Source organism: Loxodonta africana, chromosome 3, assembly GCF_030014295.1.
Source record: "Loxodonta africana isolate mLoxAfr1 chromosome 3, mLoxAfr1.hap2, whole genome shotgun sequence".
In the NCBI taxonomy this organism is placed as follows: Eukaryota; Metazoa; Chordata; class Mammalia; order Proboscidea; family Elephantidae; genus Loxodonta; species Loxodonta africana.
The window spans coordinates 195,012,099-195,033,247 of NC_087344.1; the positions used below are offsets into that span (position 1 = coordinate 195,012,099).

Here is a 21,149-nt window from a genome sequence, read left to right on the forward strand (position 1 = left end):
GGGAAATTCTGACTTGTATGGTCTACTGGTAGCAAGGTGGTTAAGCACTCAGCGCTAATCAAAAGGTCGACGGTTCAATCCCACGAGCCACTCCATGGGAGAACGATGTGGCAGTCTGCTTCTTTAAAGTCTACAGCCTTGGAAACCCTATGGGGCAGTTCTAATCTGTCATATAGGTTGCTATGAGTTGGAATCAACTTGATGGCAATGGGTTTATGGTCTCATTTAGGAGCAGAGATTGAATTTGAAGCACAGCCCCACACCCACCCTCCCTGATCTCTCCTCTTTGGGTGACAGGCAGATAGACATAGAGATATCTTTATGCCAGAAGGGGAAGAAGATAGGGTCTCCCTGGGAGAGGTGTGCCCTGGCACCCAACTGCCAGGGACCTTGTGGGGAGACCACACATGGCTCCATCCCCCAGGGCTAGAATACCCAATAAGCAATGTACAGAGGAGCCCAGTTGTGCCTTTCCACCAATCTGCAGTGCACATTTCACCTGTCCCCCACCATGTCAAAGACCTGGTGAAACCCATGTGAAATTGCTCACCACAGATTAGCAAGTAAATACAATTAAGCCTGAGCGGACCTTGCTCAATGCAAGCCAGTGCACACTGTGTTTACTAGTTAATCCGCCCCTGATCCCCACCTAGATGTCCATCCCGTCCCCTGAGGCTTGTAGTGAAGGCCAGCAGGAATATTCCTTGACAATCCCTGACTACACTTAACTCCTGGTGGGATTGGGATCTTAATATTTATTTGAAGACTATTCATCTCACCAAGTAGTAAATTGCTTTCGGGGAGGCCTCTGAGCCTGGACAGAAAAGCAGAAGGAGGGCATTTTCTATAAGAAGCACTTTTGACTTTAACCTAAGAGGAAACAAGGGAGGGAAAGGAGCCCAAGAAATGATGATTGGGCATGTCCTGGAGAGTATCCCCAGCTACTTCATAGAAGGTAGGTGTTTGAAGGAGCTTTAGGGTTGTTTTTTGTCCAACTCCCTTGTTGGCAGAGGAGAAACGCAATTCCTGGTGTGAATGGGTTTGTCCAAGGCCACAGCTGAGTAGCAGAGGCAGGATCAGGTCCAGGCCTATGAGTTATGTTCACTGCAGAAGATGCAGCCCGGCCTCCCACCTAAAAGTTGCTCTGTTCCCTTGGGTTCTTGTTCCTGGTAGTTTGGGATGTCTCCTGGTTAGATAAGAGCAAGGAAAATAAGGACCCAGGGCTGGCATTTATTACCACCCTCCATAGTCATCTTAAGGACCAATGGACCAGCAGTGATGTGTAGACCCAAGTGGTCACTGTCTTTGTTGTTAAAAGGGGAAACTGAGGCACCAAGTGGCAAGTAAGGCAGTGTGTGTGTGTGTGTGTGATTTAGGTGAAAATTTACAGAGCAAATTAGTTTCTCACTAAACAGTTAATACGCAAATTGTTTTGTGACATTGGTTGCCAACCCTGCAACGTGTCAACACTCTCCCCTTCTCCACCGCAGCTTCCCTGTTTTCACTTGTCCAGCTTTCCTGTCCCTTCCTGCCTTCTCATCTTTGCTCTTGGGCTGGTGTGCCCGTTAGTCTCGTACACGTGATTGAACTATGAAGCACGTCCCTCATGTGTGTTATTGTTGGCCCTATTAAAAAAAAAAAATCACCGCCGTTGAGTCGATTCTGACTCATAGTGACCCCATGGTGTTTCCAAGGCTGTAAATCTCTACAGAAGCAGACTGCCGCATCTTTCTCCTGCGGAGCCGCTGGCGATTCCAAACTGCCAAGCTTTTGGTTAGCAGTCTGTTGCTTTAATCACTGCAATCTTTGATTGAAGGGTAAACCTCAGGAGTGACTTCAGTTTGGAGTTAAAAGGGTGTCTGGGGGCCATATTCTCTGGGTTTCTCCAGTCTCTGTCAGACCAGCAAGTGTGGTCTCTTTTTGGGGGGGGGGGGAGGAATTTGAATTTTGTCCTACATTTTTCTCCCTCTCTGTCCAGGACCCTCTATTGTGATCCCTGCTAGAACAGTTGGTTGTGGTAACCGGGTACCACCTAGTTGTTCTGGTCTCAGTCTGGTGGAAGTTGTCGTAGTTGTGGTCTATTAGTCCTTTGGACTAACCTTTCCCTGTGTCTTTGGTTTTTTCATTCTCCTTTGCTCCAGCTGGGATGGGACCAATAGATGTATCTTAGATGGCCACTCTCAGGCTAAAGCTCCAGACACTACTCACCAAAGTTGGATATAGAACATTTTCTTTATAAACTATGTTATGCCATTTGAGCTAGATGTCCCCCAAGACCATGGTCCCAGCCCTCAGACCAGTAACGCGGTTCCTCAGGGCGTTTGGATGTTATCTATGAAGAGTCTATGACTTTGCCTTGGTCAAGTTGTGCTGACTCCTCAGTATGGCGTATTGTCTTACCCTTCATCAAAGTTACCGTTTATCTACTACCTAAAAAAAAAAAATTTTTTTTTTTTTACTACCTAGTTAGTGTTTTTCCCTCCCCACCTCTCCCTTCCCTCTTAACCATCAAAGATTTTCTTTCTGTGTTGAAACATTTTCATGTGTTTTTATGATAGTGGTTTCATACAGTATTTGTCCTTTTGTGATTGACTTATTTCACTCAGCATAATGCCCTCCAGATTCTTCCATGTCGTGAGATGTTTCATGGATTCACCGTTGTTCTTCATGGTTTGGTAGTGTTCCATTGTCTGTACGTACCATAGTTTGTTTATCCGTTCATCTGTTGGTGGGCACTTAGGTCGTTTCTATCTTTTTGCTATTGTGAATAATGCTGCAATGAATATGGGTGTGTATGCAAGTAAGGTAATTAAAAGCTCTAACCAAATTAAATGCCAAGCCAAATCAGGGATGCAGGCATTCAGGTGTCTGGCCACCTGTGTGACCCTCCTCCTCTTGCCCTGTCCCCTGGCATCTGAGTTTTCTCAGTCCTGACTGCTTCACTTGTCTGGCTCTGCCCCCAGTCTCCCTGAGAACAGGCCTCTCTTCCCTGCCCTCCCCTAGCCTCCCCTGCCCTCCCCTAGCCTCCCCTGCCCTCCCCTGCCCTCCCCTCCCCTCCCCTTCCCTTCCTAGGGGAGTCTGTCACTGAGATCCTCTATTCTTTTCTGTTCACCCCCTGTTATGGATTTAATTGTATCCCCCAAAAATGTGTGTCAACTTGGCTAGGCCATGGTTCCCAGTATTGTGTGACTGTCCACCATTTTGTCATCTGATATGGTTTTTCTATGTGTTGTAAATTCTACCTCTATGATGTTAATGAGGCAGGATTAGTGGGAGTTAAATTAATGAGACATGACTCAATCTACAAAATTAGGTTGTATCTTAAATCAGGAAACCCTGGTGGCATAGTGGTTAAGTGCTACAGCTGCTAACCAAAAGGTCGGCAGTTCAAGTCCACCAGGTGCTCCCTGGAAACTCTATGGGGCAGTTCTACTCTGTCCTATAGGGTCGCTATGAGTCAGAATTAACTCAACAGCAGTGGGTTTGGTTTTTTTGGTTTTGGTCTTAAATCAATCCCTTTTGAGACATAAAAGAGCGAAGCTAGCAAAGAGACATGAGAACTTCATACTACCAAGAGACAAGAGCCAGGAGACTATCACATCCTTTGGACCCCAGGTCCCCGCACTAAGAAGCCCCTCGACTGAGGACAATTGATGACAAGGACCTTCCCCCAGAACTGACAAAGAGAGAAGGCCTTCCCCTGGAGCTGGCACCCTGAATTTGGACTTCTAGCCTCCTGGACTGTGAGAGAATAAATTTCTCTTTGTTGAAGCCATCACTTGTGGTATTTCCGTTATAGCAGCACTAGATGACCGACTCGACGGCAGTGAGGTAGTGAGGTGAGATGACCAAGACAACTCCATAGGATGGGCTGCACACCATGGGCTTAGCTCTCCCCACTCCTTTTGTCCATCCACACTAGGACAACCCAAGAGTCTGCACAGGGGCTCCCTGATCACCAAGCACATGTTTTCACTTGACCTCCCCGACCCCACTGTCTGAAGTCAGCTGTCTGCATTTTACTGGGGGAGAAATAGAAGCAATTCGAGGACCAGACAGGGTCCAAGAGCCTGCAGACCAGACTCTAACAGTTATGCGCATTCAGAAAGGGGAACTATGGGCTGGAGGGCCCAGAGATTTCCTCCCAGGAGGAGCTAGCCTGGGGGAAGGGGGTGTGTTGGGCTGGGAAAGACCGGGGGGCTCAAGAGAAACTCAAAGACACGAGATGTTCTGAATTATCGTTACTTGTTGTGGAGACGATTCCAACTCATGGCAACCGCAAGCGTGCAGAGTAGAGCTTCTCCATAAGGTTTTCAAGGCTGTGACCTTTCAGAGGCAGATCTCCAGGCCTGTTTTCCGAGGAGCCTCTGGGTGGGTTCAAACCGTCAACCTTTCGGCTAGTAGTCAAGCACTTAAACATCTGCTCTACCCAGGGATTTCTTGAATCATGAATATTGCTTGGTAACAGCACCCTGTAATTCTCCAGGCCCATTATTCCTGCTTATGTACAAATTCTGCAGTTTGTCTGCAAGCCTACGAATGTGGACCCCTTTTTTACAAATGAAAAAACAGGGAGGGGAGGTAACACACAGAGTCTAAGTAAGATTTGAATGTTTCTTACCTTTAATAGGGAGACAGAGCAGGTTCTGTAAAATATGTTAAATGAGTTATTCTGTGGGGCTGCTCACACCGCCTGCTCTGTACCTTGGCATTTCATCCCCTTTCCCACCACAGTCAACTTACAAGGGCCCCTTCCTCTCCTCTGAGCCCTCAATTCAGCTAGTTTGGTTAAGAGGGATGATTTCAGTTAAAGGAAAGGGCCTCAGTTCAGAGCAGTTGGGAAGTGATTGAACTGGATTTCAGGTAAATGACTGTCTGTATCCCAGTCAGCAGGCCTGGTCTTCTCTGTATTAAACCAGGAAGCTTCCCAGTTGGTCCTGCTGCGAACAGACAGCAATGCTGGAGGTGGCCCAGAAGGCCTGCCGTGGGCCTGGGAACTGAACCCCCCACCTCCACAGGGGATTGGAGCTCCTCAGACCTTCCGAGCAGCCCCTGGTCCGGGAGCTCTGAGGACCATTTGAGTCAGATTCTTCTGAAGTACTTATTAAAAATGCAGATTCCTAAGCCTATTGCGTCAGAATCCTGGGGTCCAGGGGCTGAGAATCATTATTTGAAAAGCACCCCCAGATGATTCTCATGCTTACTACGGTTTGAGAGGCACGTTGCCAGTCTCTGAGCAGTTGTGAAGCATTGGCACCACTGCCACCTACAACGATAGCCTAATCATATCCCCTTGCCCCTGACAGAGTGATGGGGTTATAGGGAGTTCCTTATAATGCCAATCCGGGGGGCAGGAGGAGCCCAGGCAAAGTCTTACAGAATTGAAGAGACCCTCACAAGGAGACACCCCTGTGTGACTAACTCTGCAGGGTGCCCTAGAGCCACAGGGGTGTGAGAAGAATCTGGGGCATCCAGGCCCTCTGGCCCCCTCCTCACCACAGGCTTGGAGTGTGGGCCTAGGGGATGCGAATCAGGGCTGCAAATATCCAGCACTCTCAGTGTTGATGGAACTGAGGTGTAGCGAGAGACTCTGGTCGGGAAAACCCAGTTGCCTCCTACCGTCTCTGTCGGTCGCATAGGCACAGGAGAGCTTTCTTGGTTGCACAGCACCAACAGCTGGGAGTGGAGCCAACCCACTGCTGTAACACACCGGGCCTATTCTGCAACCCCATGCGTTACAAAGTAGAACTGCTCCACTGGGTTTTCTTGTCTATAACCTTGGCCTGTCTTCTGCTGTGCTACTGGGTGGGTTTGAACTGCCAACCCATCAGATAGTAGGCAAGCACAAAGCGCTTCCACCACCAGGGACCTAGAAGGAATGAGATAATCCAGATAACATTCACAGCTTGCTGACCTGAATGGCATTTCCAGGTGGCAAGTGGCTGATTTTCTCTCTCCCCTGCAGAGTTCAACTTCTGGAGATCTGGGCCCTTCTGTAGACAAGATGAAGTCAACAGTCTCCTTGTCCTCTCCATTGGTTGGTGTTGAGACTGTAGGGAGAGCTTTATCAGTTTCTTCCCCCAGTTCTAGTCTCCTCTCTGTCTAGAAGGACCCTGAGCTGGGGAAGGACTGAGGGTCAACCCCCCTTCCTACCTTCCATCCTAAGTTTCCTTAATGCCATCTCCATCCCTCCCCGCCCCCACCAGTTTATCAGCCCTATCTTAGATCTCCTGGACCCCCTGCTCCACTCCCACCCACAGGCCACAACCCAAGCCCAGCAGGGGCAGCCACCCTAGAGCAAGAGCTGGTCTAGCTCACTCACTTCCTTGGAGTGAAGGAGCAGGAGGAGGGAAGCCCCTCCCATCTTTGAGCCCCGGGGACTCCCCACTCTGCACCTGGGACCCCCAAGCCTGTAAACCTCACAGATGGCCAGCCCAGGAGGTGACTGAGAAGTAGAGACAGTGATGTTTCTATGGCTACTATCTTAGCTTCCTATCATTTCCTACTGGTAATCGTCTCTAACAGGCTGCCTTGCAGCCAACTCCCATCTCCTTACTTCTTCCAAACTGAAGCTTTGTATGATTCCAATCTGATTGCCCCTCATCCTTGATCAAATCCTGCAATAACTCCCCATTGCCTTTAAGGGGAGCCCTGGTTCTCGGGCCCTGCCTCTCCCTGTCATTTCTCTCCATTCCCGGTCTCACCCCCCAAGCTTCCGCGATATCAAGCACGGGCAGTCCCCGAGCACTTTGTTTTCAGGCTGCAGGAACTTACATGTCCTTCTCTGACTTCTCACTGGGCCAACTCCTGCACATCCTTCGAGACTCGCCTTCGCCGGAGGCCTGCCCTACCCACCCACACCCGCCCTCCAGACCCCAGTCACAGCTCCCAGCACCTCCTGGGAAGACTCTACCCCAGCATTTGTCACTGTGTGCAATGATCTACTTACTTTGTGTCTCCTCCGTTACACTTTCAGCTCCTTGGATGCAGGGACCATGTGTTTCTGATCTCTGTGTCCCTAGACCTGGCTCCGTACAGGTTGAAAGATGAACACATAAGTGGCGGCAGAAGTAGGAGTTGTATGACACCTCCCGCTACACCCCACCAGAGTCAGCCTAGTAAAGGGACCAGCCCAGAGGCCCTCAGGGCACAAAGCACACAGAACGCTAATAGCCGAACCATCACCTCATCCCAGGACCCCAAAGTGATGGACAAAGCCTGTTGCCCGAGCGGTAGGGGAGCTGGTCCCAGAAGTGAGCAAGCGCCATCTCTCCACACTTGTAGCCTCGTTATTCCTTCAGTCACAAGAGGTGTGCCTACCCCTGCTACCTCCATATCCCCTGACAGCCAGGGTCTCCCTAACCTCGGCATGCTGTCACCCCAGTTGTCAGGAGTGAGCATGAAGACTCCTGCCCCCTTCCTCCAGCGGCCCTCTCTCTGAGGTAAGCTGAAAGCCTTGTACCAAAGCCCAGGAGGGCAGAGCCTCTGCAAACCCGCCCCCTGGGCCCGCCCTCTCCTCCTCACAGTCTCCCTGGTGTTTCGCTAGCTGGGAGGGGTCCCTGGTCGCATGCCCACCAGTGCCACCTGGTGGCCAGAACTTTCACTCCATTCCCGGCCAAGCAACCCTCTTGCTGGTTCTACCCCCTTCTCCCGTCTCCCGTCCTGGAGGAAAGCCCTTGGCCCCAGGTCTGTGGATCTGCAGCCCCGAGGGTCCAGGCACCACCACCCCTGTGCACCCCCTCCAGACAATAAGGTCACTGGACAATAAGATTAGGCTGGAACCTAATCTACCTCTTTTTCCCTGCCAGAAGAGTGCTCGTGGAGTTAGCAGGGAAGCCTGTGATCTCACCCAGGAAGCGGTTGCCTCATGCCTGAGGCAGAGATGACCCGCTGCCGTTGCTCAACGCTGCCTCATAGCCATCCCATGTGTGTCAGAGTAGAACTGTGCTCCACAGGGTTTTCGATGGCTAATTTTTTGGAAGTAGGTCACCAGGCCTCTCTTCTGAAGCACCTCTGGTGGACTCAAACCTCCAACCTTTTACTTAGCAGCAAAGGCATTAAGCATGTGCATCACCCAGGGACAAGCAGCGATACCTGTTTGGAAATCTCAGAGCTCCACTAATATTAACTTCCAGAGGAGGGAAATATTGACTCAAACGTCAGATGTGCCAAAGCATAGTTGTCCCCAAGGAGCCCTGGTGGCGCAATGGTTAAGCATTTTGCTGCTAGCTGAAAGGCCACTCCGAGGAAGAAAAGACCTGGCGATCTGCTCCAGTAAAGATTACAACCTAGGAAACCTTATGGGGCAGTTCTGCTCTGTCATATGGAATCGCTAAGAGTTGGAATTGACTTGATGGCACACAACAACAACATAGTTCTCCTCAGGCCTGGGTGGGAGGAAGTACCCAGCACGCCCAGCCTGTGTTTTCCAGCCCAGACCTCTGGTAAACCCCAGGGACCTACCAGGAGCAGGTAAGCAAGGGTAGTAAAGCCAGCTGTTTATGGAGGTTTGTTTGGGAAACAGGCAGAAGGCTAGGAGCTAGGTGGTTATAAGAAGAGGAAGGTCATTGTACACCCAGTTTCGTAATTTAAAATAATTTGGATACATCCATGTCCCCTCCTTCACACGACTTCTTCGTCTCAGGCCCCAGGTCAGTGTGTGCCTTTAAAGCAGGGGTCTTCTTCCTCCAACTTTCTCTCTCTTCTCCCTTTTCCCCTTACACTGAATTTCAGACCAAGAGTTTGGAAGTATAACTTTGGAAGTATTTTGGCTTTCATGGGCCCTAGGGATCCCTGGGTGGTGCAAATTAAGTGCTGGGCTACTAACTGAAAAGTCCTCAACTCGGATCCACCCAGGGGCACTTAGGAAGTAAGGCCGGGCAATCTGCCTCCTAAAGGTCACAGCCTAGAAAATCCTATGGAGCAGTACTACTCTACACACATGAGGCCTCCATGAGTCAGACTCGACTTGACAGCAGTGGGTTTGGTCTTGGCTAGGCAAGTCTACTGGCCTCTCTGCTTCGCTCTGACCACCACCGACAACCCTCAGAATAGCCAGGACGTCATGAGCCTAATCAAACTAATCCTTAAATTGTTGGGCCCAGGATCCAGAGGTTTTTCTGACCCTGGGTTAGGAATCTAGAAGTTAAGTTTTAGTGTACAGTGGTTTCCATAGAAAGATAAAACCAAATTTACATCACAAACGAGGATAGATCCATAAGACTCTAAATTATTCTCCCAGCCAATAATTTATCAAAGCAATCGACATCTTAAGGCCACATACTGACAAATTCCCATTTCGTTAAAGCCTCCACTCGACAACCTACATAGCTATTCAGCCAATGTGAGCGTTCTCCACCAAAATATTTCCCCGATCAATTAATCAGTTCAATGAAAACAATAAATCAGTGGTTTCCAGGTTACACAAAAATCTATATTTATTTATTACATTATGTTTTAACTGCATCAACAGAATCATTGTTGAAATTTTCCAAACTTGTTCTGGATAACTTTTGTGAGCAGAACAAATAAAATTTAAATTTAAAAACAAACTCAATTATTCGGCATCTTAAATTATAAAGTGAAGAATTGTTTGAATAGTGACATATCACGTTTTCCCAAGTAGGGAAGGATATAACACCCACATTAAAAAAAAAAAAAGTTGCCATCTAGTTGATTCCGACGCATGGCGACCCTATTAGAACAGACCTATCTTATTTTACATAAATAATAGTTATGAACCTGTGAAACTTAATCCGAGAACCAAATCATTTAGCCCCTTAAGCCCCAGTTTCCATGTCTTTGAAACGAAGGCTTGAAGTAGTCAAGTAGTAGTTTTCAAAAATTTTAACTGTAAAAAACACTTCAATGAGGTGAAGTCGTCACAGCTAGTGATACTAATCCATCCATGTGTTTTCACATACGGTCTTATTTCGCCCTCACAACACCGTATGATCCATGTCATTACGTAGTAGTTGAGGAAATCAAGGCTAGGAGAGGCTAAGTAACGCACCCAAGGTCACACAGCTAACACAGCTAACGGCTGAGCCAGGATTCAAACCCTTTGGACTTCAAATCTCACGCTCCTCATCCTTCAAAGCCCTGTCTGTAACGCAAACAGGTGGGCTCTGGTGACTGGAAAGACAGTGCAGGCTTCCCACAACCCCTCCAACTCCACTTCCCCTCCAGGAGCTGTTTGAGAAACAGTTTTTCTATGAAATCGAATTTCAACCAGGAGTTTTATTTTTATATCTGGTCAAATAACTCTTTTTAATGTTTTCAACGCGATAAAAACAAAGTTTTTATAGAATTCTTGAATATCCCCCAAATATATCCAACCACGGATTCCAGGAGTCCGCAGAACCCCTATTAAGAAATTCAACACTGTACAAGACACAGGTAGAAATCGCATGGGAACGTTATTATGTACCTATTACAGTAATCCATTTCCGCATTTCAAATCCTTGTCATCGAAGAGTAGGTCTCCATGTTCATGCTAATCCTAAGTGTTCTATATTTGAAGTTATCAAATGGATGTATAGTAATAAAAATATTTTAAAACTTCAAAAAAAGAAAAAAGAAATTCAAGTAAAATTCAAGTGGAGTCCAATTGCACAATAACTTGTCATATTGTGACATCTACTGGTAAAGTGTGATATTGCAACCAACCTGCTTTTACAGGTAACAGAAGGAGGCTGTTGGGACTAAATTCTACTAGTCTCTAGTGTCGCTACGAGTTGGAAGCGACATGATGGCTCATAACAACTAGTGTAAATAAAAATGGAGAAACTGCTTTCACACAAAGTAGAGAGATCTGGGAATCTCGCAATACAGTTAAAGAGTCCCGGTACTGCCTTTACAGTAATTATCTGTATTGTCGTTACTTGCTGTGTACTTGGCTCTGACTCAGGACGACCATGTGTATAACAGAACAAAACATTGCCCCGCCTGTGCCATCTTCATGATCGTTGGTATGTTTAAGCCCATTGTTGTGGCTCTTGTGCCAATCCATCTCACCGAGGGTTTCCCTCATTTTCACTGACCCTCTACTTTCCCAATGAGCTGTATTGACTTCGTTAAGCCCTTTGTGTCTACATTGAATCAAACGGGATCACACCATCTCAGAGGCTTTTTAATCGTGTTGGTCAAAGCACTAAGGGGTGTGTGGAGCACCCTCAGGGGCCGTGTAGGCAGGCAAGGCAGGGCCAAGTGGGCGTGGCTCCTCTTCGCACCCCTGTATCTCAGCCCTTCTCTTTTGATCTTTTCATCTACTCATTTTCTGATAAAGTTATAGTTTCAAAAAGAATTTCACAGCTCGTTTTAAAAGTTTTTAAAACACTGTTATAAAGACCTGGCCAATCCATGTCCACATTTACTGTCCCTGCCACATTTTGAGGTCCTGTACTAAACCTAAATTCCCCCTGGGTGATGCGAACGGTTAAGAGCTGGGCTACTAGCCAAAAGGTTGGTGGTTCAAACCCACCCAGAGGCACCTCAGAAGAAAGGCCTGGGGATCTACTGCTGCAAGGTCACAGCCATGAAAACCCTTTGGAGTACAGTTCTACTCCGAAACACACGGGGTCGCCATGGGTCAGAATGAACCAGACGGCAGCTGGTTTGGTTTTGTGATTTGGTACTAAATTTTTATGAGCTACAAAAATGTGAATCCCAGACTCTTCTCTCAAAGAGCATACAATTTGGTTTGTGGAACAAAACAAGGACATCACCTACTCCTTCCTTAACTACGCATTTTTGTGCATTTTTGTCAAATCAGTTGGGAGCTTTTTTTTCCCCCCATGAGATTGTATCTCTGATTTTATAAGCCAAGTCAGTGGGAGAGAGAATTCTTTTTATAGTCAATCTTGCTGGAAGGCATCTTTGGTATAAAACGACTGTTTCAGGAGTCTCTCGGGGAGATCCCGTGATAGAGTTGAGACCTGTTGTCATCACCACGTAGCAGTTGTTCCTTCTCATGGGACATGGATGAGATTACGAGACTTTGTGAATGCCATCTATTGTTCTTCAGCAAAGTATGTAAGGCTATATGTCTGCAATGAGGGAAGAAATGAGAGATGTCTGCAAATTCCCCATTAAAAGTTCATCTTCTACCTACAGAATGGGAAAAAGTTTTTAGCTACCACATCTCCGATCAGTGGCTAATCTGTAAAGTCTACATAATGCTGCAAAAACTCAACTACAAAAAGACAAATAACCCAATTAAAAAATGGGCAAAGATATGAACAGACACTTCACTAAGGAAGACATTCAGGTAGCTAACAGATACATGAGGAAGTGCTCACGTTCATTAGCTATTAGAGAAAGGCAAATCAAAATTACAATGAGGTTCTATCTCACTCCAACAAGGCTGGCATTAATCCAAAAAACACAGAATAATAAATGTTGGAGACGCTGTGGAGAGACTGGAACACTTCTACACTGCTGGTGGGAATGTAAACCACTTTGGAAATCAATTTGGTGCTTCCTTAAAAAGGTAGAAATAGAACTACCATATGATCCAGCAATTCTACTCCTTGGAATATATCCTAGAGAAGTAAGAGCCAATGCACAAGCAGATATATGCACACCCATGTTCATTGCAGCACTATTTACAAGAGCAAAAAGGTGGAAGCAACCAAGGTACCCATCAACTGGTGAATGGTTAAATACATTATGGTATATTCACACAGTGGAATACTACGCATCAGTAAAGAACAAAGACGAAACTGTGAATCATTTCATAACACGGAGGAACCTGGAAAGCATTATGCTGTGTGAAACTAGTCAGTTGCAAAAGGACAAATATTGTATGAGACCACTAGTATAAGAACTCAAGAAATAGCGTAAACAGAAAAGAAAATATTCTTTGATGGTTATGACGGGGGGAGGGAGAGAGGGACTTGCTAATCAGATAGTAGACAAGTACTAATTTAGGTGAAGGGATGGACAACATATAATACAGGAGAGGTCAGTACAACTGGACTAAACAAAAAGCAAAGAAGTTTCCTGAGTAAATCAAATGCATCAAAGGCCAGAGTAGCAGGGGCCAGGGTATGGGGACTATGGTTTCAGGGGACATCTAGGTCAACTGGCATAATAAAAATTATTAAGAAAACATTCTGTATCCCATTTTGGAGAGTGGCATCTGGGGTCTTAAACACTAGCAAGTGTCCATCTAAGATGTAACAATTGGTCTCAGCCCACCTAGAGCAAAGGAGAATGAAGAACACCAAAGACACAAGTTAAATATGAGCCCAAGAGTCAGAATGGGCCACATAAATCAAAGACTACATCAGCCTGAGACCAGAAGAACTAAATGGTGGCCAGCTACAACAAATGATTACCATGACAGGGAGCACAACAGAGAATCCCTGAAGGAACAGGGGAGCCACAGACCCCAAATTCAGTAAAAAAGGCCAGACTTAATGGTCTGACTGCGACCAGAGGGATCCAAGAGGTCATGGTCCCCAGATCTTCTGTTAGACCAAGACAGGAACCATTCTCGAAGCAAACTCTCCAGGCAAGGATTGGACTGGACTGTGGACTGGACTACAAGACAGAAAATGATATTGGTGAGGAGTGGGCTTTTTGGATCAAGCAGACACATGATACTATCTGGATAGCTCCTATCTGGAGGGGAGGTGTGAAGGACAAGGGGGACAGAAGCTGGCTGAATGGACACAGAAACACAGGGTGAGGGGAAGGAATGTACTGTCTCATTAAGGGGAGAGCAACTAGGAGTATATAGCAAGGTGTATATAAGATTTTGTATGAGAGACTAACTTGATGTATAAATTTTCTCTTAAAAAAAAAAAAAGTTCATCTTCATGGTTCTCAGCTACCACCACCGACTGCTCTGACAGGGATCACAGTAGATGGTCCAGGACAGAGCTGGAGAAAAATGTAGAGCAAAATTCTAAGTCACAAAAAAAGACCAGACTTACTGGTCTGACAGAGGCTGGAGAAACCCCGAGAGTATGGCTCCCAGATACCCTTTTAACTCAGTACTGAAGTCACTCCTGAGGTTCACCCTTCAGCCAAAGGTTAGGCAAGCCCATAAAACAAAACGAGGCTAAGTGGGTACAACAACGCAGGGGCAAAGACGAGAGGGCAGGAGGGGACAAGAAAGCTGATAATGGGAAACTCAAGGTCGAGAAGGGTAGAGTGTTGACACGTCGTGGGGTTGGCAACCAATGTCACAAAACAATATATGTATTAATTGTTTAGTGAAAAGCTAACTTGCTGTGTAAATCTTCATCTAAAACACAATTTTAAAATAAGTTCATTTTCACTTAGAAATTAAATTATTTGATTTTAAGTAATTCTATTAAAGAACAGGGAGAAATTTACCCCTCAATGATCCAAATAAAGCAATAATAATATTAAGAAAAACTAACATTGACTAAGCACTCACTTTGGCCCAGAGCTTTTGTTCCTAAGAGCTTTAACTCATTTAATCCTTACAACTTCCCTAGAAAGAGGTGTTTTATTTTTGTCATAACGTTACAGAAGAGGAAACTGAGTGAAGCACTGAGTGATTAAATAACTGATTATAACTATTAAGGAAGTTATCATTGGCTGATGCCCTTCACCCAGACTTATAGAAAGGCTCAGAATGTCTCCCACATCCCACCCGTTGCCCCCTCAGGGGTTTTGCTGTGGGCAACGCCTGCTCTGGGCTCCAGAGCTCTTTGGGCAATTGAAAAATCCCACCTTCTGCAGAAGGACATAAATGGCATGGGCAATATCTGAATACTACCTAGCATTTTACTTAATAAAAAAAGGAAAAGGAAATAAAAAAGGAGAGAGTCAAGCTCTTCCGGCCTCTCTGACCCTTAGCATCCTGCTGAATCTGTCTTATTGCAATCAGAAGGGACCAAGTTCACTGTTTTAGAACCTTTTCAAATCAGAGATGTCCTCCTTCAGGTTGGGCCTATCTGTATGGTATTTAAGAAACACAAAGTGATGAAGGCTTCAAGACTCCAACAGGCGGAAAAGAATCAGTTATTCCTTTTTGCTCCACCCAAGAAAATCCAAGAAACACTTGATTGTAAGGGGTACAGTTTCCAGATCTTGGCTAAAAATGAAGCTTTCTTTTCAAATATCTGAGAACTCTAAGACCACTTTCCCTTCCCTTCCTTACCCTGTCCTCACGCAAAGAAGACACCCAGACCACAGCCAAGCCCTAAGGGCACAATGGGATAACTCTGAAAGGGAGAGTGTTCTGATCTTTCAATTATCTTCCCTATAACAGAAACGATGAGCCTGAGACTCCCAGTCATAACTCATTGGCATCCTGGGCCATTGACTGGGCTGGACAGGTCTCGGATACAGATATTAAGCAGCAAGCAAAGAACAAAGAAACCCTCTCACAGGATTTCACACTCTTTATGTGCTCGCTTCCCTTTGTGTAATAAGTATAATTTATCTTCTCCTGGCAAGGTGCGCATAAATTTTAATCCAATTGACTTAAGAACAATACACAGAGCCATAATTTGCTACTCCTATTTGTTTCCTAAGGGTTCCTGGATGATGTCATCAGTTTGCATTCTACTGTCCAAAAGGTTGATGGTTTGAACCCGCCCAGTGGTGCCACAGAAGAAAGGCCTACAATCTGCTTCTGTAAAGATTGAACCAAAAAACCAGACCCGTTGCTGTTGAGTCAATTCCAACTCAGTGACCATGCAGGACAGAGTAGGACTGTCTCACAGAGTTTCCAAGGAGCAGCTGGTGGATTTTAACTGTTGACCGTTTGGTTAGCAGCCTCAATCTTAACCACTGTGCCACCCAGGCTCCAACTGTAAAGATTACAGCCATAGGAAACCCTATGGAGCAGTTCTACTCTGTAACGCATGGGGTCACCATGACTTGGAATCAACGCAAGAGCAATGAGTTTGGTTTTTATTTGTTTCCCATGAGAATGGGAAAATCATTAACCGCATGAGAATAGCAGGGAGACCTCAGGCCCACAAAGGGGGATGTAATTAGAGCTCTCCCAAAGACATCCCTGATATCTCAGGCCCTAAGACAATAAAAATATGTGATCACAGACAACTCCATCCTTCAAAAACCAAAAACATAGGTGACACTAAACAAGTAGGCACAGCTCCCAGAAGTCCAGGATTAATGTGATAGATTGCCCCTCAGAGCCAAAGAAAACACCCAGTCACAGTATGTCCGGAAAGGCAGAATGTTAAGGACATTGTTCAGCCTCCGGTGCAATGCAGTTCTTCCTTTTAGGATATCCTCAGCAGATAGTCAGCCTCACTTTCTGTGGCCCAGAGGCCACGAGGAAAGGACTACCTCATTCAACATTACAAACCAACGATTATCTCCAGGGTGACTGTAACTCCCCAAGAGGCACTGAATTCGCTTCCTAGAGTTGTTGTAACAAACTGCCACAACTTGGTTGGCTTAAAACAACAGGAATTTATTTTTTCATAGCTCTGGAGGCTAGAAGGTAGAAATCAAGGTATTGGCAGGGCCATGCTCCCTCTGAAAGCTCTGGAGAAAATCCTTCCTTGCCTCTTCCAGTTTCTGGCGGCCCCAATTATTCCCCAGCTTTGGGCAGCAACGCTCCATTCTCTGCCACCACTTCACACAGCCTTCTCTTGTGTCTGTGTGCCCTTATCTGTCCCTTACAAGGACACTCTCATTGGATTTAGGGTCTACCCTAATCCAATATGATGTCATCTCAACTTTTACCTTAGTTACACCTGCAAAGACCCTATTTCCAAACAAGGTCACGCTCTGAGGTTCTGGGTGGACATGAATTTGAGGGGGACACTGTTGAACCCACTACAGGTGGTTTTCCTGTAACCTGCTGGATAGACTGCAATTTTCTCAAGGTGTGGATCGGAAAACAAAAGCTACCTACTCCACTGTGTCCTCCTTGCCAAGTCCTGGGAGGCCTCACCAATGCACAAAAGGCCCACTTTCAACTGGCGTCAATGCCAGTGAAACAGGTAGGGTTTTCAGCTTCTCCCTTCACAGTTCCCAGCTATTTCAGCCGATGGAATAGAAGAGGAAAAACATTCCATGCTCCAATGTGACAGGACCGGGGATGAGTGGGGGTCATAGGGCTGTCATTTTGTGAGGTGTGATGCCACATTCTAACTCCTCCCCAGCCTTCGAGAAGGAGACAGGTGCTGGAGTTATCAAGGAGGGGCAGGGGGCCTAAGGCATGCTGGGGGCTTGTCACGGCACAGAGAACATGGCGAATGGAGCTGAGGCACTGAGGCAGCTAGATCTTGGTGAGGGCATCAAGTCGGCTGGAGGGTACTGCTGCCCTGGTGGGCTTAAGGCTGCCACAGCAGGAGCCCTTCAGCCAGAGTTGACACTGCCTGCACATGGCCACTTCCTTCTTACCTCTAACCAAAAAGAAGAAAAAGTTGCCATCAAGTCAGTTCTGACTCATGGTGACCCCATGTGGTGCAGAGTAAACTGCACCCTATATAGTTTTCAAGGCTGTGGCCTTTCAGAAACAGATCGCCAGACCTTTCTTCCAAGGTGCCTCTAGGTAGGTTTGAATTGCCAAACCCTTCAGTTAGTATTTTTTTTTTCAGTTAGTAGTCAAGCAGTAAATATTTGCGCCACCAAGGAATTCCTCTTATCCCTCACAGACCAAGTGATTTCTAAGGTGATTAAAAACCGAAAAAATATAAACTTGCTTGCTTATGCCGGGGACTGAAAGATTTCAACAGGGACACATAAAATCTAATAAAACGCATATCAGTCCCCATGCTGGACAAACACAGGCTTTCACTATGAGGTTGAGAACGTGGAGAAAAATTACCAGACATAGAAATAAAGGGGCGATACGAGGAGCACTAAGCAAATTTAATAAAATAAGATTTTATTTTATATAAACATATCATCTGGATATGTTCAAGCAAAGATTGATGTCACAGATACGGGGAAAAGGCCTATAACCACCCAGGTAGAAAACAAAACAAAATAGCTGTCTTGTTAGAAATAGATTTCTGCTCCACAACCTTAAAGGCAAAAATGTCAACTGACAGCAGAACAAATATTAAATTTGTTCGATGGAAAATGACACAGCAGTGAGAATAGGTATGCTTCAGCTACATATTTCAGCCTGGATGAATCGCATAAACATAGTATTGGGCCGAAGTGGTATCATAAAAATGCATATACAGTGTGATTCTATACATGTAAAGATCAAAAGCAGCCAAGCTGAATAACATATTGTTTAAGGATACGTATCGTTGTTGTTGTTAGGTGACATGGAGTCGGTTCTGACTCATAGTGACATTATGTACAACAGAACAAAACACTGCCCGGTCCTGCGCCATCCTCACAATCATTGTTGTGCTTGAGCCCATTGCTACAGCCACTGTGTCAATCCATCTCGTTGAGGGTCTTCCTCTTTTTCGCTGATCCTCTACTTTACCAAGCATGATGTCCTTCTGCAGGGACTGGTCCCTCCTGACAACATGTCCAAAGTATGTGAGACACAGTCTCACCATCCTTCCTTCTAAGGAGCATTCTGGCTGTACTTCTTCCAAGAGAGATTTGTTCATTCTTCTGGCAGTCCATGGTATATTCAATATTCTTCTCCAACAGCACAATTCAAAGGCGTCAATTCTTCTGTCTTCCTTATTCATTGTCCAGCTTTCACATGCATATGAAGCAACTGAAAACACCATGGCTTGGGTCAGGCACACCTTAGTCCTTAAAGTGACATCTTTGCTTTTTAGCACTTTAAAGAGGTCTTCTGCAGCAGATTTGCCCAATGCTTCATTTGATTTCTTGACTGCTGCTTCCATGAGCATTGATTGTGGATCCAAGTAAAATAGAATCCTTGACAACATCAATATTTTCTCCATTTATCATGCTGTTGCTTATGCTTAAATAAGAAGTAAAACCGTGAACAAAAGGCAATAGCGTGATTAACCCAACATTCAGGATAGGGGTTTCCTCTGGGAAAAAAGGAGAGGGGTAGAATTGAAGAGCCATGTCTAGGGTCTCGGTGATGCTCTTTTTCTTAAGCTGTAAGATTACATGTTATATACTATTCTGTATGTATAATGTGTTTCACATTAAAATTGAAAAAAAAACATAGAAGTCATCTCAAATAGAAAATAAATAATAGTACAGAAATGAAAAATTAACTTTTTAAACAATTAAAGGATATAGCAGTTAATGCCATGAAAAAATGAGCATGGGTATGTCTTAGTCATCTATGCCGCCATAAAAGAAATACCGCAAGTGGATGGCTTTAACAAAGAGAAATTTATTTTCTCACAGTACAGTAGGCTACAAGTCCAAATTTAGGGCTTCAGCTCCAGGCGAAGGCTTCCTTTCTCTGTTGGCCTTCTTATCAATGTTCCCCCGGTAAAGGAGCTTTACGCAGGGACCCCAAGTCTAAGGGACGCGCTCTGCTCCTGGTGCTGCTTTCTTGGTGGTATGAGATCCCCAGCTCTCTGCTTGCTTCCCTTTCTTTTTATCTCTTGAGAGATAGTAGGTGGTGCAGGCCACACCCCAGGGAAACTCCCTTTTGGATCAGGGAGGTGACCTGAGTAATCCTTGTAACCACAGGCAGAGATGAGGATTTATAACACATAGGAAAATATGATTTATAACACATAGGAAAATCACAAAATGGGGGACAACTACACACAGCCTAACCAAGTTGACACATATTTTTGGGGGACAATTCAATCCATTACAGCGTACCAGTAGGAATAGCAGATAAAGCGTATTTCAAGAGAAAAACCAGAAAAAAACACCCACAAGAAAGAAAGAAAGATTACAATAGGTAAATCTCATTTATGAAAATAGATGCAAAAATCCTTAAAAAAATTTTTTAAATGGCAAATTACACCAAGAAGTATATTATCAGGGTTTATTGGGTACTGTTTTTGTTAGGTATTAGGGTTTATAAGAAAATTGCGCACCTGGTTTAACACTAGAAAATATCTTATTATAATAAATTAAGAGAAAAGTCACATGACCACATCAGTAGCTACTAAGAGGCATTTGGCCAAATTCAACACATATTACCGATACTAATAAAAAATTAAAACATCAGCAAAATAGAAAAAGTATACTTCTTTGACACAGTTAAAAATGTCTACTTCATCCTTAAAAGTCAAACAGGAGCATTCCCATTAAAATCAGGTACATTCTAAGGATGTCTGCAAGCATGACAATTACTCAAAAGTATTAGGAAGCCCTGATGGTGTAGGGGTTAAGAGCTTGGCTGCTAGCCAAAAGGTTGGCAGTTCCAATCCACCAGCCACTCCTTGGAAACTTTATGGGGGCAGTTCTACCCTGTCCTATAGGATTGCTATGAGTCAGAATTGACTGTAACGGGTGTTTTTTGTTTGTTTGTTTTTAATTAGGAAGCACTAGCCAAACATAATAAGACAAGAAAAAAGAATTAGGAAGTATTCATATTGGAAGAGGAGAAGACAAAATTATAATTTTTTTTTTTTGCACAACAATATAATTATTTGAAAAACCAAGCAAATTAGTACTAATCTGAGAAATGATTGGCACCAAATAGAGAGTTCTTGTAATGTGTCCAATGGTGAAATAAATAGACGAAACTCAGCAGCAGTGGTCACAACCTCAAATGCCTTCAAGGACTAGGCTGTTGTTGTTGTGTGCTGTTGAGTCAATTTTCAACTCCTAATGACTCCATGTGACAAAGTAGAACTGCCCCATACAGGTTCCTAGGCTGTAATCTTTATGGGAGCAGATTGCCAGGTCTTTCTCCATAGCGCTGCTGGTTGAGTTCAAGCCACCAACCTTCTGGTTAGCAGCTGAGGGCTTAGGCATTGTGCCATCAGGAGCCCTTCAGGGACTCTGCAGACAACACAAGAGAACAAAGTAGGCTGCCGGGGGACTCCCTGCCTGTGGAGATAACTGTCTCCCGTCTCCTGCACATTTTTGTCCAGGGGGGATGTGGGCCCAGAGCTGCTAGATTTTCTAATTTTTCAAGGTAAGCTGGAAAACCAGATTTTTGTATAAAATGTCCTGATTTTTATATGTAGATAATCAATTCAGAAAGTATCTGAACTAAATACATCCCTGAGCTAGATCTGGTCACGTGCCTTCAGCTTGCAACTTTTGATCAGTGCTTCCCTATATAACTAGTCTGAGTATAATGGGGAAAAATATGATTT

The 21,149-nt window shown here is 45.2% G+C and overlaps 1 long non-coding RNA gene across 2 annotated transcripts in view; it reads right to left on the reverse strand.

Moving 5' to 3' along the window:
* Nucleotides 1-8,395, reverse strand: part of LOC135230820 (uncharacterized) — a 40,451-nt gene extending 32,056 nt beyond the window's left edge. Inside the window, exons 1-3 of one of the 2 annotated variants that reach the window (XR_010321574.1) lie at nucleotides 7,364-8,395; nucleotides 6,950-7,024; nucleotides 5,915-6,050 (exon numbers count right to left, since the gene is read on the reverse strand). This is a non-coding gene — a long non-coding RNA (uncharacterized LOC135230820). Of the gene's footprint in view, nucleotides 1-5,914; nucleotides 6,051-6,949 lie in introns of both variants that reach the window. The other variant, XR_010321573.1, reaches the window with a different exon arrangement.
* Nucleotides 8,396-21,149: the final 12,754 nt, after the last annotated feature.